This window comes from Orcinus orca, chromosome 14 (genome assembly GCF_937001465.1).
Source record: "Orcinus orca chromosome 14, mOrcOrc1.1, whole genome shotgun sequence".
Taxonomy (NCBI): Eukaryota; Metazoa; Chordata; class Mammalia; order Artiodactyla; family Delphinidae; genus Orcinus; species Orcinus orca.
This window is the reverse complement of record NC_064572.1, coordinates 52,139,643-52,157,453: the sequence shown is the minus strand read 5'-3', so window position 1 is coordinate 52,157,453 and position 17,811 is coordinate 52,139,643. Positions and strand designations below refer to the sequence as shown.

The 17,811-nt window shown below is 39.7% G+C and overlaps 1 protein-coding gene across 12 annotated transcripts in view; it reads left to right on the top strand.

Moving 5' to 3' along the window:
- SGMS1 (sphingomyelin synthase 1) overlaps nt 1-17,811 on the top strand; it is a 293,295-nt gene that overhangs the window by 213,093 nt on the left and 62,391 nt on the right. The window contains exon 1 of one of the 12 annotated variants that reach the window (XM_033415852.2): nt 5,292-6,866. The exons of the other annotated variants lie outside the window; for them this stretch is intronic. The gene's annotated coding sequence lies outside the window, so the exon portion shown is untranslated. Of the gene's footprint in view, nt 1-5,291; nt 6,867-17,811 lie in introns of those variants that run through there. 12 annotated transcript variants of the gene reach the window in all.

Below are 17,811 nucleotides of genomic sequence, written 5' to 3'. Positions count from 1 at the left end.
CCTACAGGGTTCTTTGTCTTTATCATATTGACTTATATGAGCTCATTTTAAATTAGGGAAATTAGTCCTTTCATATATGTATTGCAAATATTTTTTCCCATGTTATATATCCTGTCTTTCATTGTTCATTGAAAATATTGTTATTCTGGTGTAAGGAATATAAAACATGTTCTTTTTAAAAAGAAATGAAAGAAGGTTGGGGGTTAAGAAAAGTTGGCCACACTATCTGCTGTTTTTGAGGCCTGGTAGTTGTAGTTTGGGACAAAAGTTATTTCCATGAATCCTAGTGTGTCTCATAGCCCTGGAGACCCCATACTGTCTTATTTACACCAAGACCACTGATACCAACCTCCTTCCTCTTTCTTTGTGTTCACGTGGTTATCTGTCTAGACCAGCCAATCAGAGATAATTATATCCATTCTCTTGTGAGTGGAGTGTTGCTAAAACAATATTTTTTTTAAATCCAATTTTAAAATAATAGATCAAGAATGGATATCCCTCCAAATTTCTTCAAAGAACAGACTTCTCATTTGAACATTTAAAATTTAAGATTCTGGTTAACAAAAATTGACTGTATGAAAGCACGTTACATATACTGTAAACTATGACTCAGCCTAAATCCAAGGAAAATATTTGACTAGTTCTTTCCCGGAGAAGATTTTAAGGATTTCCTGAAATTTCGTATAATCTATATTTATGTACTTATTCATACATGCGGAAAGCCTTTTAATGGTATCCTATAAAGGGCAATATTATGGTACAGTATTTTCCTGGTTTGACCTACAGTCCTGTTCTCTGAAAATAGCAATAAATCTTAATTTCCAATAGGATCCTGGCCTCTTTTTCATGCCATTTGACCTGAGATGAGGTGTCTAATGGCTTTGTGTACTCTTCATAGTTCTATGAAGGCAGTTGATTCCATTAAGTTGAATTTACTGAAATAAGGCCCTTATAATAGGAAGATGGATTTATTTTTGAGAAAGCTAATGCTAAGCTTTGACTTCTGCAACTATTCAGTAACATTTGGTGCAAAAATAATTGGACATCAGAACATTAGAGAACCAGCCATTGTTATTTTGAATGATCATGGTGCTTATTAAGCCTTCGTTTCAATGCAGACTGCTGAAATAATTGATGATGTCATTAATTAGTTTCAACCAGATAAATTTTTGGTAGTTTGGTAATGGCACCTTTCTAAATAGGATGTCAAAATGAAAGATAAATGGGGATGTTTAAAAATGCCTAGCTGTGTCAAAGGAAAGCTCGCAAATGATTTCTTAGGCACAATAGTTTTGCACCACTTCAGTCCACCTTGCATCCTTAGCTTTAGCTTATAAATCAAGTTGACTAAATAAGGCGGACAGAAATTCATTTGTGACTTTGTCTTTGACATCTTATACAGGAGGATAAATGAATAAGACGAATGGAATCTACTTTGAAGAATGAGTTTCTAAAAGCAGGAGTGTCTGTCATTAGTTCCACTCAGTGAGGGCGGGTCTGCAAGTGAGACCTTGGTGCCTTGTCGAAAGGCTCCAAGCCGGCCCTGGAGAAACTAAGCAAATGAAAAATAAAATGCTAATATCAACAGTGACCGTTGTAAAAAAAAAAAAAAAACTTCAAGAAAATACAGGACCTTTTGTGGGGTATTTTTGATTAGGTGGTATAAGTTTTCAGTGGTGTGTAGACTTTTTGGAGGAATGCTTTGCAGGTGAAATGAAAAGTGTGAACCACTTGAGAATAAAACTAGGAGGCTTCACAGTGAGTGGGAAAGCAGAGGCTTTGGAAATGGAAGTTTCCGCATTTGGTTCTCATGCCGTGAGTGGCAGCTCACGGGTGTTCCCGAATAAGGAATACACGCTCTCCAAGCCCCAGTTTTTTTAATTTGTAAAAGCGGAGATTAAAATACCTACCTCGAAGAGTTTTGAGAGAAATAGATGAATTTGATAGATAATAATCACTCGACGAATATGTGTCCTGCCTTTAAGGAGGTTTCTGGTATTGTGCAGATGGAGAGGGCAGCTGTTGATAAAGATCTCCGGCACCGCTGATGTTGAAAGTACCTCTTACAACATCAGGTATGGGAAATGGGGCTGGTTTAGAACTTGCTGTTTTTCAGGAAGGCAGAGAGATGTGCTCTTAGAATGTGACAATTAATGATTTTTCCCACTGCTGGCTCAAGTGTCACATAATTCACCCTGGTTTATGTTGTATGTCTCGAGATGTGGCCACAAGTCCCACTGAGGTCAGTTATAGGCGTAAGTATCTATATTGGAGCGTTTGTGTTTCTGGAGTCCTCTGCCGTTGGTCTGGTCACACACACTAATTATCGCCACTGGGAGACAGTGAAGTTCCCTTGGAGGTGGCTGCATTATGAATTGGTCACCACACACTGAGCCAGAGCACTTGGGAGCTTCCTGCCCAGGTACCCTCTGGCCTCGGTGTAGCTCACAGGGAGGTTGGTTACATCATTATCGGTCATAAGACAGGCTCTGATGACTGTCCAGACTTTGATCAGTGCCTGATGCATCCTGCTCCCATAGTCACATTGAACATACTTGAGGCAATGGAACAAAAGGTCAGTGCATGTGATTTATTTTATTTATTTATTTATTTATTTTTGCAGTACGCGGGCCTCTCACTGTTGTGGCCTCTCCCGTTGCGGAGCACAGGCTCCGGACGCACAGGCTCAGCGGCCATGGCTCAAAGGCCCAGCCGCTTCGCGGCATGTGGGATCTTCCTGGACTGGGGCACGAACCAATGTCCCCTGCATCGGCAGGCAGGTGGACTCTCCACCACTGCGCCACCAGGGAAGCCCTAGATAGATCTTCTGAAATGCAAACATCCTAGGGAAAAGAAACACCATTGTAGTGTAAGTTGACCTTAGCCTTACTTTGCTCAGCTCCTAGCTGAGCATACTAGGACTTGAGATAAAGGCGGTTGTAAATGCAAAGGAGAGAGAAGAGGCAGTGTTTAACCTGGGCCACCAGGCAGGCAGCCCTGGGAGCCTCCTTTGCAGAGCCTAGGGAAGTGCAGACTCCAGAGAACATGACTGCTGAAAGGGGGGTGAGATTTCATTAAGGCAAACTGTCTCCCTTTCATTTTTGTTCAAGTTCTTTATCAAGGAAAGAAGAAAATAGAGAGGGAGAGTCCAGACCTTGGTTTTAGTTCCTTAGAGAAAGCTTTGTCAAATACAATTAGGACCCCCTAGTTGGATGATTAATCATTTGAGAGTGGAAATAATGAAAAATGACACATGCCCACCATAAACATTTTATTAAACTTAGAAATATCAACGCTCAGAATCGGTTAGTCTTTCATTTAGTGTCAAGAGTGTTTCTTTGGATATGGGTTCTCTTTTTTGTGTTCCATAATTGTCTTTCCCTCACAAGTCATAGTCACGACACACCATCGGTGATGTTCAGTCTTTATTTCTTTAAATCCAGAATATCAAAACTTTCCAAGCAGCTCAGTACTGAATCCGTCTAGATATTGAAAAATCATGTTTTCCCCTTAGAATATTAACATTATCTCGAATACACCTAATTTTTCAGCATTTTTAGCTATTTTCATTTGTCAGGTGTTTCTAAAGCATTCAGTTTAATAGAAACAACAGGTCACTTTTTTTCAGATTCGAATTTCATTTATTACTTAATATTTTGTTAAATTATGTAATAACAGAACCAAGTGCAAGCTGCACAAACAAGTTGAGAGCAAATGTAACTTAAGTCTTGATAAGCATTGCACGTCGACCAGTGGGAACAGAGTTGTCAGGCTTGTCTTAGCTAATTCCAGTCAGTGACAGTGACTGGTTACTTAGCCATCCACATGCTTTAGTGTGTTGTGAGGGAGGGGTTAATCTAGTCCCAGATTGGTGAAGGTATCCAGGGGACCCCACCAACCCGTTACTATGCTTTTTACTATGAATTGCATCTCGAGTTGTAAAAATTCAATATACTAATCATAACAGTAACCCATGAAGGCATTTTTTGGTATCTAATCACAAAAAAGTAGCCACGTGGCTAGAGAGAGCAGGGCATGGAGTTTGCCATCACTCAAGGTTTGCTGTCTCTCGATATCACTGGATTCAAGGGATAAGCTCATGAGTTAGATATGAGCCGAAACTCCCAGCTCACTCAAGTGCTTCTGCCAGGCTCTTCCTGTTACGTAAAAGCTAAAAGGAGTCCGTTCAGATTACAGTATTATTCTATATATAATAATTAGTTCTCAAAGTATAACTAGTTCATGTAGTGATTTGTTAATTTGGTTCATTACTTGATTCACTTTTAAGAAGCAGTCATTAACTTCATTATTTTTACTTTTTAGTTAGGCAGAAAAAATTCATACCAATCATTACTTGCTAAACCATTTGGTGTTGAATGAAAAGCAAAAACCTAGAAAAAAAGCAACTTTGGCTCTAACAGCCTGAACGTTGGGGTCAAACTTGTCTTGCTTTCCTGCCCCCCAAATTAAATTAGCTATGCTTAAAGCAGAAGGTGTAGATAGCTAACTTGGGTTTTTTTTGCTGTTTCATGTTTATTTCGCATTACCTCAGATTTATTTTGATTTCCATTTCATAGTGCCTGATACCAGAATTTGTACAGACCTCTTGAAAGACCACGCCCTCCGAGAAAATTCACACTATTGAAAGTTATGGATAACTGAATGGCAAGAGGAGTTTCTTAGTGGATGTGGTTCTTGATCAAGTCTGGACAAATTCTGCCCTGTCGTGTGTCATAAACTATGGTACAGAACGCATCCGAAGTGCCAGGGGAAAACCAGCATTATGCCATCACCCGTATTCCCATCCCTGACTCTCGTCTCTCTTGAAGAAGGAATTCACGTGGCTGGTGATGGACGTTTTGATTTGAGATCCACATAACAAACACTTAGACTCGTTAGATATAAGCACTGAATCTTTAGGTTCGGTCCAGTTTTAGATTTGGCTAAGGGATTCCTGGTGGGCACAGCAAAATGAGAAACATCATAAGATTCATATTATCCATAAGATAGGAACTGACCAGTTTTTAAGAAAAGCAAGCTTCTTTTAAACATTCAGAGAGGAACTTTCCTGGAGATCCAGTGGTTGAGACTCCACGCTTCCACTGCAGGGGGCACAGGGTTCCATCCCTGGTCAGGGAACTAGGATCCCACATGCTGCTCAGTGCAGCCAAAAAAAAAAAAAAGTTTCAGAGAGGAAGGATGTGAGAATGGAATGTAAATAATTTCCCCCTTTAACCCAGAGGATTGGCTTACATGGCCGTTTTCCCCCTGCTTTTTATGTGTCCATGTAGAGAGAAGATATATGACTCAGGGGGCAAAGGTCAAGAGTCTGGACATTTGGGTAATGAGTACCTTGCTCTGGGAAGATGACTGAACACAGTGTCCCGAGGACATGTAAGATCAAAAGAATCTCCTTGTTTTGGGGGACCTTTATCAGCTCACCTGCAAGATCTTCGTAAGCTGTACTGTTCAGCCAGTGATTTTGTTATCTGTATCGTGGATGTCCATACTAATAAAAAACATTTTGCCCAGAGAATCTTTTTTCTTGTTGAGGGACAGATATCAGAAAAGGTCCACAGTCTCTGTAACTATCCCTAGTAATTAGTCTCAGAACTCAGTGCCTTTATCAAAGGGAATTTCTAGAACAGTGTATTATTGCTTAACCCACCTCCTTATCTGCCATTCGTGGAGTTTCTCAGATATTTCCTGACTTTCTTGTCTGCCTCTGGATCAAAAAAATGAAATGTAGAGCAAGTGAGGAAATAGTTTAAGAAAAAAAAAAAAAAGGAAGAACAGAAAAAGAAATACAGAATAAAGCTTTAGTATGTATCTTCCCAATAAATGGGATGCGGTGTTTAGATTTTTATCATCCATCTAATGTAAGGTGTTCTTGCGTGTCACAGTTTGATCTTTCTGCCTCTTTTTTTTTTTTCTCTCTCATTGTTGACTTGACGTGGTTTCTTTACGTAGAGAATCTGGAAATGTTTTCGTTCTTTGAGGAAAGAGCTATGCGTGAAAGCCCCACTGCCTGTGGGGACTGTAGGGTGGGTAATATTTGGGTGTACTTTCAGGGTCAGGTCTTACCTTGCTCAGGGAATGTTGTATGTGTGGGTAGGTTATTAAAGACATGGTGGTTTCACAATGTATGTGTATATCAACTCATCGTATTGTACAGCTTAAAAATATTAAAAAAAAATTAAGCAGTGGTAGCTCCAGTAGCTGTTGATGAATGCCTGAGGCTTGGTGGAAAGAACTTCTGTTTACTCTGAGTACTGGCTCTCTGATTAGCAGTTGTGTGTTTCATCCCACGACCCAACATAGATTTTTTGATGTATTTATTTTATTTTTATTTCTTTTTTCTGGGTGCCTTATGTTTTTTGTGTGTGTTCGTGTGTAATTTTCAAAACAAAAATTGGGTTCATACCAAATTACGGCTTAAAAAACATTTTATAATGACAATTCTTGAAAATGTGGAGTGACTAGTAGCACGCTCTATATCCTTATCACCCAGCATTAACAACTATCGGCTTTCTCTGATTCTGATTCTACCTTTCCCTCTGCCCTACTTTGTTCAGGGTCAGGGGAGGGAGAGAGGGGCCCAAAGCAAATCTCAGTCATCATACCATTTCCTTCCCAATACTTTGTTCTCATGTTTGTTATTCAATTATTTACTTTTTGTCTGTTGACTTTTCTTTCTCTTGTTACTGAAACAACTCTTGAACTGTGCCCTGGTGGAGTTATAAAGGTAGACTCTTCTGGAAGCATTGTCCTCTGCATGGTGCTTGATGGGCTGGTCTTCAGGGATCCTGAGGAGGACAGCCCTGCTGGTGTGAAGTTCATGGTCTGGTTACTAATAGAACCCAGAGGTATGACTGCTGCCTCCTTAGCCTGTAGAGTCCGGTGTAAGGCTAGGCCTTCGTTGAGTGATGTTATGTTTAGAAGAAGTAGACCCAAATCTAAGTCATAATGATTTGTATTATTTATTAAACTCATGCAGAAACCATAGCTTTGGATAAAACTGTGTAAAGGATTGTGTCTAGATCCTTTTTTGTTTCTGTAGCTACCTAGACAGGAAACTGTTGATATTACAATTTAATCATTTATAAATTTGCCATCCTTTGGGTAATATAGTAATCTGTGCAGCATTTCATGGTTTTGAAAGGTTTGTCATATTCAAGTCCAACAATAGCATTGTGAGGAAGGAAAGATATTATATTTCTGCCCAGTTAACTCAAAAGAGAAGCTGAAAGATGGGAGGGGGTAGTCATTGACTTGACTTTAGGTCTTATGTCTCCTAGTCTAGAAGTCTTTCTGCTTTGGATGGTTTTTGAGTTGCTTTAGAATGTGTTGTGAAATTGGAACTTGCCTTTTCCTTTATACTTGAACATTTTTGTATCAAATGTTTGAAATTCACGCCACCTCGGATAAGGTCTTGGAGATGCTTGGGGAAGACTGTCCTCTTATTGGGTCTTATTCCAAGGCGGGGCCAGGGCAGCAAGCACAGTGCTTTTGGAGCTGATTCCTAACACCACGGTCTCTCCCCCATGACATTGGTTTTCACCTCTCTCCAGTGCTGTCCCAGACCCAGACCCAGACCATGACTATCACCATCTTTGCCTTCATGCACTGGTTACTTTTGTGACAGAGTGGAATTAATTTGATCCTAAAAGCTCTGAGATTTCTCCTGGGGACTAGAGATATGTGATCCAATAGAGAAATTGTTTGGACATTCATTCACCCCTGTAGGAATTTGTACAGGCATCAAATTTCCCAGTTCCTCTTAAAACATCTAGACATGGACATTCTGTTGGCTTAAATTCCCTGAGGGAATAGAGTGATTCTTCAGAGCTGATGCTTCAGGAAATTTTTATAGTAGCAGTCTAAAAATGTGTATACTTGTTTCTCCCAGAGATACTTTCTTTTCTTTCACCAGTTAAAATTGGTTTCCTGCTGAAGTGTCTTGTCTGCTGCAGGTGTCTTTTGTAAAACAGGATTTATGCATTTGATTTATGGACATTACATATATATAAAGTATCAAGTGTTCTGAGTAAGAATTGAACATAATTTCAGCGCAGATATTTTAACCGATGTTTATTGTTCAAGGAATTCTTTGTGTAAAATAGGATAATCTAATTTTAATATGAAGTTGCTTTGAAAAAATTAAGGGAAAGCCAAGCCAGCTAAAATCAGGGGGATGTGTATTATGGAAGATGTTAAACAACAGGCAGTACTGTTTTCAAACTTTTTTTGTTTGTTTGTTTGTTTAACATCTTTATTGGAGTATAATTGCTTTACAATGGTGTGTTAGTTTCTGCTGTATAACAAAGTGAATCAGCTATATGTATACATATATCCCCATATCCTCTCCCTCCCACTCTCCCTGTCCTATCCCTCTAGGCGGTCACAAAGCACTGAGCTGATCTCCCCGTATGATGCAGCTGCTTCCCACTAGCTATCTATTTTACATTTGGTAGTGTATATATGTCAGTGCCACTCTCTCACTTCATCCCAGCTTCCCCTTCCCCCTCCCTGTGTCCTCAAGTCTGTTCTCTACGTCTGTGTCTTTATTCCTGTCCTGCCCCTAGGTTCAGCAGACCTTTTTTTTTTTTTAGATTCCATATATATGTGTTAGCATACGGTATTTGTTTTTCTCTTTCTGACTTCCTTCACTCTGTATGACACACTCTAGGTCCATCCACCTCACTGCAAATATCAAACATTGTTAATCAAAATAGTTGGTTAGGGCTTCCCTGGTGGCGCAGTGGTTGAGAGTCCGCCTGCCGATGCAGGGGTCATGGGTTCGTGCCCCGGTCCGGGAAGATCCCACATGCCGCGGAGAGACTGGGCCCGTGAGTCATGGCCACTGAGCTTGCGCGTCCAGAGCCTGTGCTCTGCAATGGGAGAGGCCACAGCAGTGAGAGGCCCGCGTACCACAAAAAAAAAAAAAAGTCGGTTAACCACATGTTGTCATACCAAGGTTCTGGTCTTATCAAATAAATAAAAGACACAGATCTGCAATGAGTGCATTAACCAATACGCAAATCGTGCAGCCAAAATAATTACTGAAGTGCTTAGAAACAGTTTCGTTTATAAAAACAAAAAGCTTCATACAAAGTCTAATGAGATACAGGGCTTGTTAGAGGTTTTATGTTTTGTGGGCATAGCTGGACTAAGCAGTTCTGCAAATGGGCGTGGGCTTCCAGACCCAGGCAGCTATGGGAGGGCTTTTGTTTTGGGGAGCCGGTAGTAGCTGTGTGCATGTTGGGTGGAGGTGGGGAGAAAGACACACAGAAAGACTTCAATCAAATCTTAGGCTCTCACTGAGAAACTGCTCTCACAGCCTGGTCTCAGCTTTGCTAGCCTTTGCCGTGTGATCTTGGGTAAAGCACTTGCTCTGATGACCCCAGTTTGTTTAGAATTTGAAGATTCAGCTAGAATCTAATTTTACAATTGGGGTGCTTGAATTCCCCCATATGTGAGGTAGTAGGTCAAGAGGTGTGAAGTAACATGATAAACACATATTTCTTAAAGATTTGGGCAAAGAAAGTGGTTTTTGTATGAATATAACCATTATTATAGAGAATACAAAAATACAAAATTTACATGTAATTTTAAGGTCAACTAAACATAAAAAATTGTCCTTCTTAAAAAGTCTATGCATCCAGACTTTTGAGTGGCTATGTTTATCCTCTCTCTGCCCACAGGAGTCTTGGGAGAAAATGTTCAGAATGGTGGTTGATATCTTTGCCAGTTGCTAGATGCAATCTAAAATCTTCTTTCACTCTTAATTTATATTTACTGTTCCTCTTATAAGAGCCAATCATGGTCACTTTCCTTGTCAGTAATCAAGTGTTTTTGTTCTTTTGTCCTTGTAAGCTGGTAGGTGACTTAGAACAGGGTGTGTCCTGTGAGCAGAGTAATTCCCATTAAATTGGAAGAGATAGTCTCATTTGTTTCATTCATTCTGCAAGATCCATGGAGTGCCAACTCTATGCTAGGCACTGTTTTGGGCTTTTAATAAATGCATTTTCTCTGTTTCAGTATTTAACTCTGCCTCTCACTGTTGTGGTCTCTCCCGTTGCGGAGCACAGGCTCCGGATGCGCAGGCTCAGCGGCCATGGCTCACGGGCCCATCTGCTCCGCGACATGTGGGATCTTCCCAGACAGGGGCACGAACCCGTGTCCCCTGCATCGGCAGGCGGACTCTCAACCACTGCGCCACCAGGGAAGCCCTCTGTTAATATTTTGAGTAGATAATATATTCACATGGTTTCATGTTCAAATGGTAAGAAAGGATGTACAGTGACAAGTATACTTCTCATCCTTGCCACCCAGGGCCACTCCCTGGAGTAGTTCATATTGACTATTTTGAAGCTTTCAAGTCATATTTTATGTGTATATTGGCAAATTTGTATATATCTCCTTCCTTCCCTCTCTTTTAGACCCATGGTATTATACAATACATGTGAATCTGCTCCCTTGCTTTTTTCATTTAACAATTATATTTGCATTTTTTTAAAGTCCTGAAGCATGTACATCAGACTGTTAGCACTAGTTATCTCTAAAGGATGGAGTTGAGGAAGCTTGCTTTCCCTCCCTCCCTCCCTCCTTCCCTCCCTCTCTTCCTTCCTTCCAGTCTAACTTGAATGTACTTCTCTATCGTTTGAATCATTTATAAGGAGAATATATTGTTTTTGTAGTAAGGGGGAAAGTCCTTTTTGAAGAAAGAAAGAAATACCTTTGCCTAAGTGTTGAGGAAAGTGAAACTGTATGGAACGTCCTTCTCTAGGAAATTTATCCCCTGATGTGACCCACTGCTTTGTAGACGTGATTTGTGTTCAGGAATTGTCTGCGTGGTACATGCAGATGGCGCCCTGGAGCGCGAGAGGCACTCCAGGAAGGAGGACCGTGTCCGCAGCTCAGGCTCCGCACAAGCCCTGATGTTGTCTCTCAGCTATTGGAGCCAGGCTGGGCAGTGGACATGTTAGCCTGGGCAGAGGGCGGAGGAGGTGGGAGAGCCTTGTGTTCGTTAGGGGCCTCCCCAGTGGTGGAGCGTTTGACCCAGAAGGATGCTCCTGAAACCGCTCGGAAGGAAGAGAGACGAATTTGTCGGTAACAGGGCTTGTGGTAACAGTGCACCTCCTTTTAAGGAACTGAAAACATGTTCCAGAGTCTTCTCTCAGCTTTACCCTCATGGTTTGAAGGGAAGGGACGGCTTCCCACTAGGAGGCGTACTGCTCAGTAGTGGAGCACACAGACGTTGGAGCCCAGTGTCGGAGCCCTGCTCCAGTGTGCGACCTTGAGTGTCTCACCTCACTTCTGGGGCCTAGGTCCTCACCTGTCAATAGGGATTCTTCATCCTTTTCGTAGGATTGCTTTGATTTCAGTGAGCTTATAGTGTAAAAAGTTTAGGTCCTGGTAAACTCTCAGTAATGTGAGCTAGGAGGCAGAGCAGGAGGGTGAGAATGCAAGTAAGTAATGGACCTTCCCTCTCACACGTGGGCCAGAAGTGTGCTGAGAAGAGACCCTGGACTCTTGATCCCGCTTAGTTCTCTGCTTAAACCACCCTCTGAAAATTCAGTGCTCTTCAAAGCCATTTATAGATCACTTGAGCCAGTGGTCCTCATCCTGGCCTGGGAGCCAGAGCATCAGTATCCATCTGGCAGATTGGTTTTTTCAGAGAACTACACATGCATGGTATTTCACCTCTGTGGCATACAGGTTCCCACTCTGGCACAGAGAGAGCTTGGCAGGTGGCTGTTAACTTCCTGGTCTCTAAGGTACAGGTGCTGTAGAGCTTGGCTGGTAATAATAGTATCCTATAGAAGACTGTTGTATCACATTATTGATTTTCTAGTTATCAATACTTCAACACTTAATGATGCTCTAATGCCTTTGTAATCAACATCTAAGCTCTATGGAGTAACCCAGTACATATTTATTACTCTCTCATGTCTATGAATAATAATGTGGTTTTCCAAAGCTGAGGTTAAATCCACAAAGGCCATGGTGCAGTAGTTTTATGATCCTTCATATGGTCTGACGGAGAAGTATTTAAAATCCAGATCCCCCCAGGATTAATTTTACATTTATTTTTGGTTTCTTTAGGGTTAGGCTTATATTTTAAAAGGAGGGATATATTTTAACTACCGTATGTTATGTGTGTCCTAGAATTGCCCTCCTAGCTGTCTACACCTGAGTATAACAGCAGAGGCAGCCATAGAAGAAAAAAGTTTGGTGTCCTATGTCACAGCCTAAAAATCCCTGCAAGAGAGCCCAGCAAGCAGAAGGTAATGATTTTACAAGAGAGAACAAATGAGGGAGAAGCCTCCATGGCGTATAGCAGGGAATTGGTTCTTGCATCATGGGGTTAACGTGTCAGAAATCAAGCACAAATGCCTTCATGTGCTCTGGCTGTACTTGCAATGCCAGTTTTTGCAATGGAAAGATGAGATGGAGTAAGAGGGGTGTGCTGTTGGCTCTTCCATGCCTTCCCCCCTCATCTGACATCTTTCCAACCTACTCCCACAATGCTCCAACCCACATTTTCCCACAGATCTCAGATTTCTTTATCTTAAGCCATAGTGATTATTTTGCAGAAAAAATAGTAACTTACTTAAAAAGTAATAATAGTGATTGATTTCATGGAACATGCATAAATTGCAGGCACTGAGTGCTTTACATATTTCATTTCATCTTCTTAACTTTATAACAGCTTCTTAACAGCTTTACAGGTAGTTTTGTCTTTATTGGACACTGCGGGAACTGGGGAAGTTAAAAAAACTTGTCCATGGTCACATGGCAGGAACCAGTAAAATGGGCATTGGAACCCAAGTCTACCTAATTCCAAAACTTCTGTTCTTAGTTTGGATTTTACCGTAACAATAGCTGCCACTTGTTAAAGACAAGTTCCAGAACCACCACGTACACAAACAACTTTCTGAGGTTACCGACTTAAACAAGAGATCAGGTTAGCATTACACCCGATATGACATATAAACATCATGTACCCTTTGAAACGATGTACTGAATAGGACACAACATCACTTCTGGGTGTTCCTGCCAAAAATGTATAACTTTAATCATGAAAACATCTGAGAAACCCAAACTGAGAGACATTCTACAGAATAACTATTATTCTTCAGTAGTGTCAAGGTCGTAAAGGCAAGGAAAGATTGGGGAACAGCCATGTATTGGAGGAGATTAAGGAGACCCAATAACTAAAAGATTGTGGGAACAGAAAGAGGACATCCGGGGAAAATTGGTAAAATTCAAATAAGATCTGTTTTTAAGTTAATAATATTATAACATTGTTAATTTCCTGATTTTGATAACTGTGCTATGGTTATCTAAGTTGTTAACACAGGAGTAATGGGGTGAAGGGTATACCTCAGTTTTCTGTTCTGTTATTGCAACTTTTATGTAAATCTAAAATTATATCAAAAGAAAAAGAAAAAAATGTTTTAAGCCAGCTGAGATCGATATTAATTCTCATTTTAGAGATGAGGCAACAAGAGGTTCAGATGTTAGGTAACTCACCTAAGATCATACAAATGGTAGTTATTATTAGTGAAGGAAGGTGGAAGAATTTGACCCAGTCTAAGAGATTCCAAAGCTCATTTTAACCACTATGCCGTATGGCTGCCTCATGTTTAAATACGTGTGTTCAAGACATTAGCCCTGAGCCAAACTCCATCCCCATTAGACACTCCTTATACTGGGAGAAGAAAAAAAAAAGAAGAATAACAACTTTGTGCCTGTTGAAAAAAAGCAATGTATGTATTTCATTACTATTATAAAATTATATGATATATTGATATTTGTTTTGTATATAGAGAGAGCAATATTAATAGAGAATTTTATATTTCAGGCAATTTAAAAATCACATGACGCAGCCAAGTCAAAGTTATATAAATTTTTACCAACAAAAATGAACTATTCATTATAAAGCTGTTCTGATCTTTTTCAAATAATTTCTACATCCTGCATCTCCAAATTATAAATACCATGTTTCTGTCTCTTCTTGCTGCCCAGCTCTCTCAAACTTTTCTCTATAAATACCGTTGGCACAAGTGAAGCTTATACTGTTTAATGCAAAAGATACAAGAAGAAAACCATCTTTTTGTCTTACTGGAAATTGATATTTTGGAAAAATGAGATTGTTTTAAAAGTTCAGGCCAAAGAGGAGAATGCAAACAAAAAAAAATTGTCTATAAATTTTAAAAATCTTAATAAAATATAATTACAATGGAAGTCTTTTTAACTTTAAAGGAAAAACAGAAGTGGATCATTTGGCTCTATTCAAGTCTAAATAACTTAGTGATAAATTCTGGAAAATTCTTTGATGTAATATAATTGTAGCACTATTTCAGTGCTGAAGATCTAACTTGAGATCACTTACTTTTGGAGCCTCCATGTCCTCACCTGCAAAATTGGTACAATAAACTTCCCCAAAATTTTTGCTTTGAGAATTGGATAATTTTGTAGTTTATTAAGTACCTTCACATAAGAGATTTAAGCATTCATTTTTTTTAAGTTTTTTTTTTTTCCTTCTTAATAAGAATCTATTGTACTGTTGATTGTAACTCCTGAAGTTAATAACCTACTTCTGAAGACTTTGACCTTTGTTATTTTGATTTACATGTATTAAGTGTTTCACAGAAATGCAGAAAACAAGTTGCTCTTTGCCAAGAAGTTACACCAACCAGCATACTGTGGTGCTATTTTTAATAGTATGTAGTTCCTGTGGCCATTTGATAAAATCAGAAGCTCATAAAATGAAGCCCAGAGTGACAGAGTGAGGAAGTTCAGTTTCATGAGACCAGAGCTATTTCCAGGAGTTCTTTGAGAGGAACTCTAACTTGGATCTGTCTGCTAAATTTAGTCTACCAGCTCCACAGTCGCTCCTCTGTTTCTGTTGATAACAGAAGACAAAGGTTGTGTCTGGAGTTTTTCAGTAGGAGGTGGGTGGGGAGAGAGGGCAAGTGTGTGTGTGTAATTGAGGGAGGGCATCCACTTTTAAAACAGCTATTTATTTATTTATGTTTGTTTATTATAGCCTTGTATTGATTAGAAAAATAATATGTTCATTATAATGAATTTTGAACTGTAAGAAGATAAGTAGAATTGTTTAGTCACCAGAGGTAACTGTCATCAGTTTGGTGTGTAGACTTAAAGTCTTATCTTCTGTGTGTAATGTATTCTATCTGCGATACAGTTATCACAAAACCACGATCATGCCATATATATATACTGAACAGAAACTTGCTTAAGATTTGCAATATAGAATATCACATGCATTCTTCCACATCATTGAACATTTTCCAAGAAGATATAAATTATAATTTTGTGGAATTACTTATAAGGGTACTGATTCATTTAGTGTGTTTCTTATTGTTGAACACGTGGACTCCTTTCTTCCCCCTGAGATTGGTGCCAACTGAAACCCACAGGTCAGAAGTCCATTAACTGTAATCCCAATTCTTAATTCCCAAGTTTAGTACCGTGTAAAATCTACCTAATATGAAAGGTACATATACGTGTATCCCTCTAACAATCCAATTTTATCTAATAGTTTTAACCTGGTAGTACCAGAGAATTAAAAAGAAGAGGAAGACGAAGACCTGTCTCCTACCCTTGTGCTTTACAGGTGGAGAGCAGGGTTGCCTGAAATGCCACTTTCTTCTTCATCACACTGTACAGCAAAGGGATGTGAACATTTAGCAAGTGATGGGTTAGGATTTCATTCCTTCCTGAACCGCCCCATGTCCCCTTCCACACTGCAGTTAGATCCCTGAAAGGTGGATGGGAAAAAGACAAGAGGCAAAGACAGAGGGATTCACCAGGGCCATGCACACCTGCCCTGCCCCACCTGAGCCTGCGGCGGGGCCACTCATAACTCCATTCAGCTCAGTGGCTGAGCATGGTTGGCTTTTTGTTTTTAACATTTTAAAAAATTTGTGGTAAAATATACATAACATCACATTTACCATTTTAACCATTTTAAGTGCACAATTTAGTGGTGTTAAGTATATGCATTTCTTGTACAACCATCACCAGTGTCCATCTCCAGAACTTATCACCCCAAACCACAGCTCTTTAATTGTTTTTTAAATGTTAAAATTCAGAACAAAAACAGGTTCCTAGGGGCAAAGCAATTTGATTTGAAGGAAATTGCAAATAGGGATGGAGGAAACTCACACGAGGACTCCCCCCCCCCCCCCCCCCCCCCCGTCCCTTCTCTCTCCACTTGCGATTACTTTCTTAAAGACAAAATCTGTGGTCATGGCAACACCACGCATCTGCATAGGTAGTGCTCCCAGAGTTCTTTGCTCTTGTTTGCACCTCAATACACTTTCCCAGAATGGCTTTTTCAGAACACTCTTCTCAAACTGTTTTACATACCATGGGAATCAGGCAACACTGTTAAAATTCTCAGTTATATATTTGCTTTAATGTTCATTAGTTTATAAAGAATTGCCAGTACATTAAATGTCTGTTTTCATGGATATTATTGCCTAGGACAAGACAGTGTTTTGTGTTTTTTTTTTTCAATTTTCTTTCATTTATTTTTTTATACAGCAGATTCTTCTTAGTTATCCATTTATACATATTAGTGTATGTATGTCAATCCCAATCTCCCAATTCATCCCACCACTGCCACCAACCCCCCGCCAATTTCCCCCCTTGGTATCCATATGTTTGTTCTCTACATCTGTGTGTCAATTTCTGCCCTGCGAACCAGTTCATCTGTACCATTTTTCTAGGTTCCACATATATGCATTAATATACAATATTTGTTTTTCTCTTTCTGACTTACTTCACTCTGTATGACAGTCTCTAGATCCATCCATGGCTCTACAAATGACCCGATTTCGTTCCTTTTTCTGGCTGAGTAATATTCTATTGTATATATGTACCACATCTTCTTTATCCATTCGTCTGTTGATGGGCATTTAGGTTGCTTCCATGTCTTGGCTATTGTAAATAGTGCCGCAATGAACATTGGGGTGCATGTGTCTTTTTGAATTATGGTTTAATAAGGGCATATGCCCAGTAGTGGGATTGCTGGGTCATATGGTAATTCTATTTTTAGTTTTTTAAGGAACCTCCATACTGTTCTCCATAGTGGCTGTAAAACTTAGATTCCCACCATCAGTGCAAGAGGATTCCCTTTGGTCCACACCCTCTCCAGCATTTGTTCTTTGTAGATTTTCTGATGATGCCCATTCTAACTAGTGTGAGGTGATACCTCATTGTAGTTTTGATTTGCATTTCTCTAATAATTAGTGATGTTGAGCATCTTTTCATGTGCTTCTTGGCCATATGTATGTCTTCTTTGGAGAAATGTCTATTCAGGTCTTCTGCCCATTTTTGGATTGGGTTGTTTGTTTTTCTAATATTGAGCTGCATGAGCAGTTTATATATTTTGGAGATTAATCCTTTGTCCGTGGATTCGTTTGCAAATATTTTCTCCCATTCTGAGGGTTGTCTTTTCGTCTTGTTTGTAGTTTCCTTTGCTGCGCCAAAGCTTTGAAGTTTCATTAGGTCCCATTTGTTTCATTTTTGTTTTTATTTCCATTACTCTAGGAGGTGGATCAAAAAAGATCTTGCTGTGATTTATGTCAAAGAGTGTTCTTCCTATGTTTTCCTCTAAGAGTTTTATAGTGTCCAGTCTTACATTTAGGTCTGTAATTCATTTGAGTTTATTTTTGTGTATGGTGTTAGGGAGTGTTCTAATTTCATTCTTTTACATGTAGCTGTCCAGTTTTCTCAGCACCACTTATTGAAGAGACTGTCTTTTCTCCATTG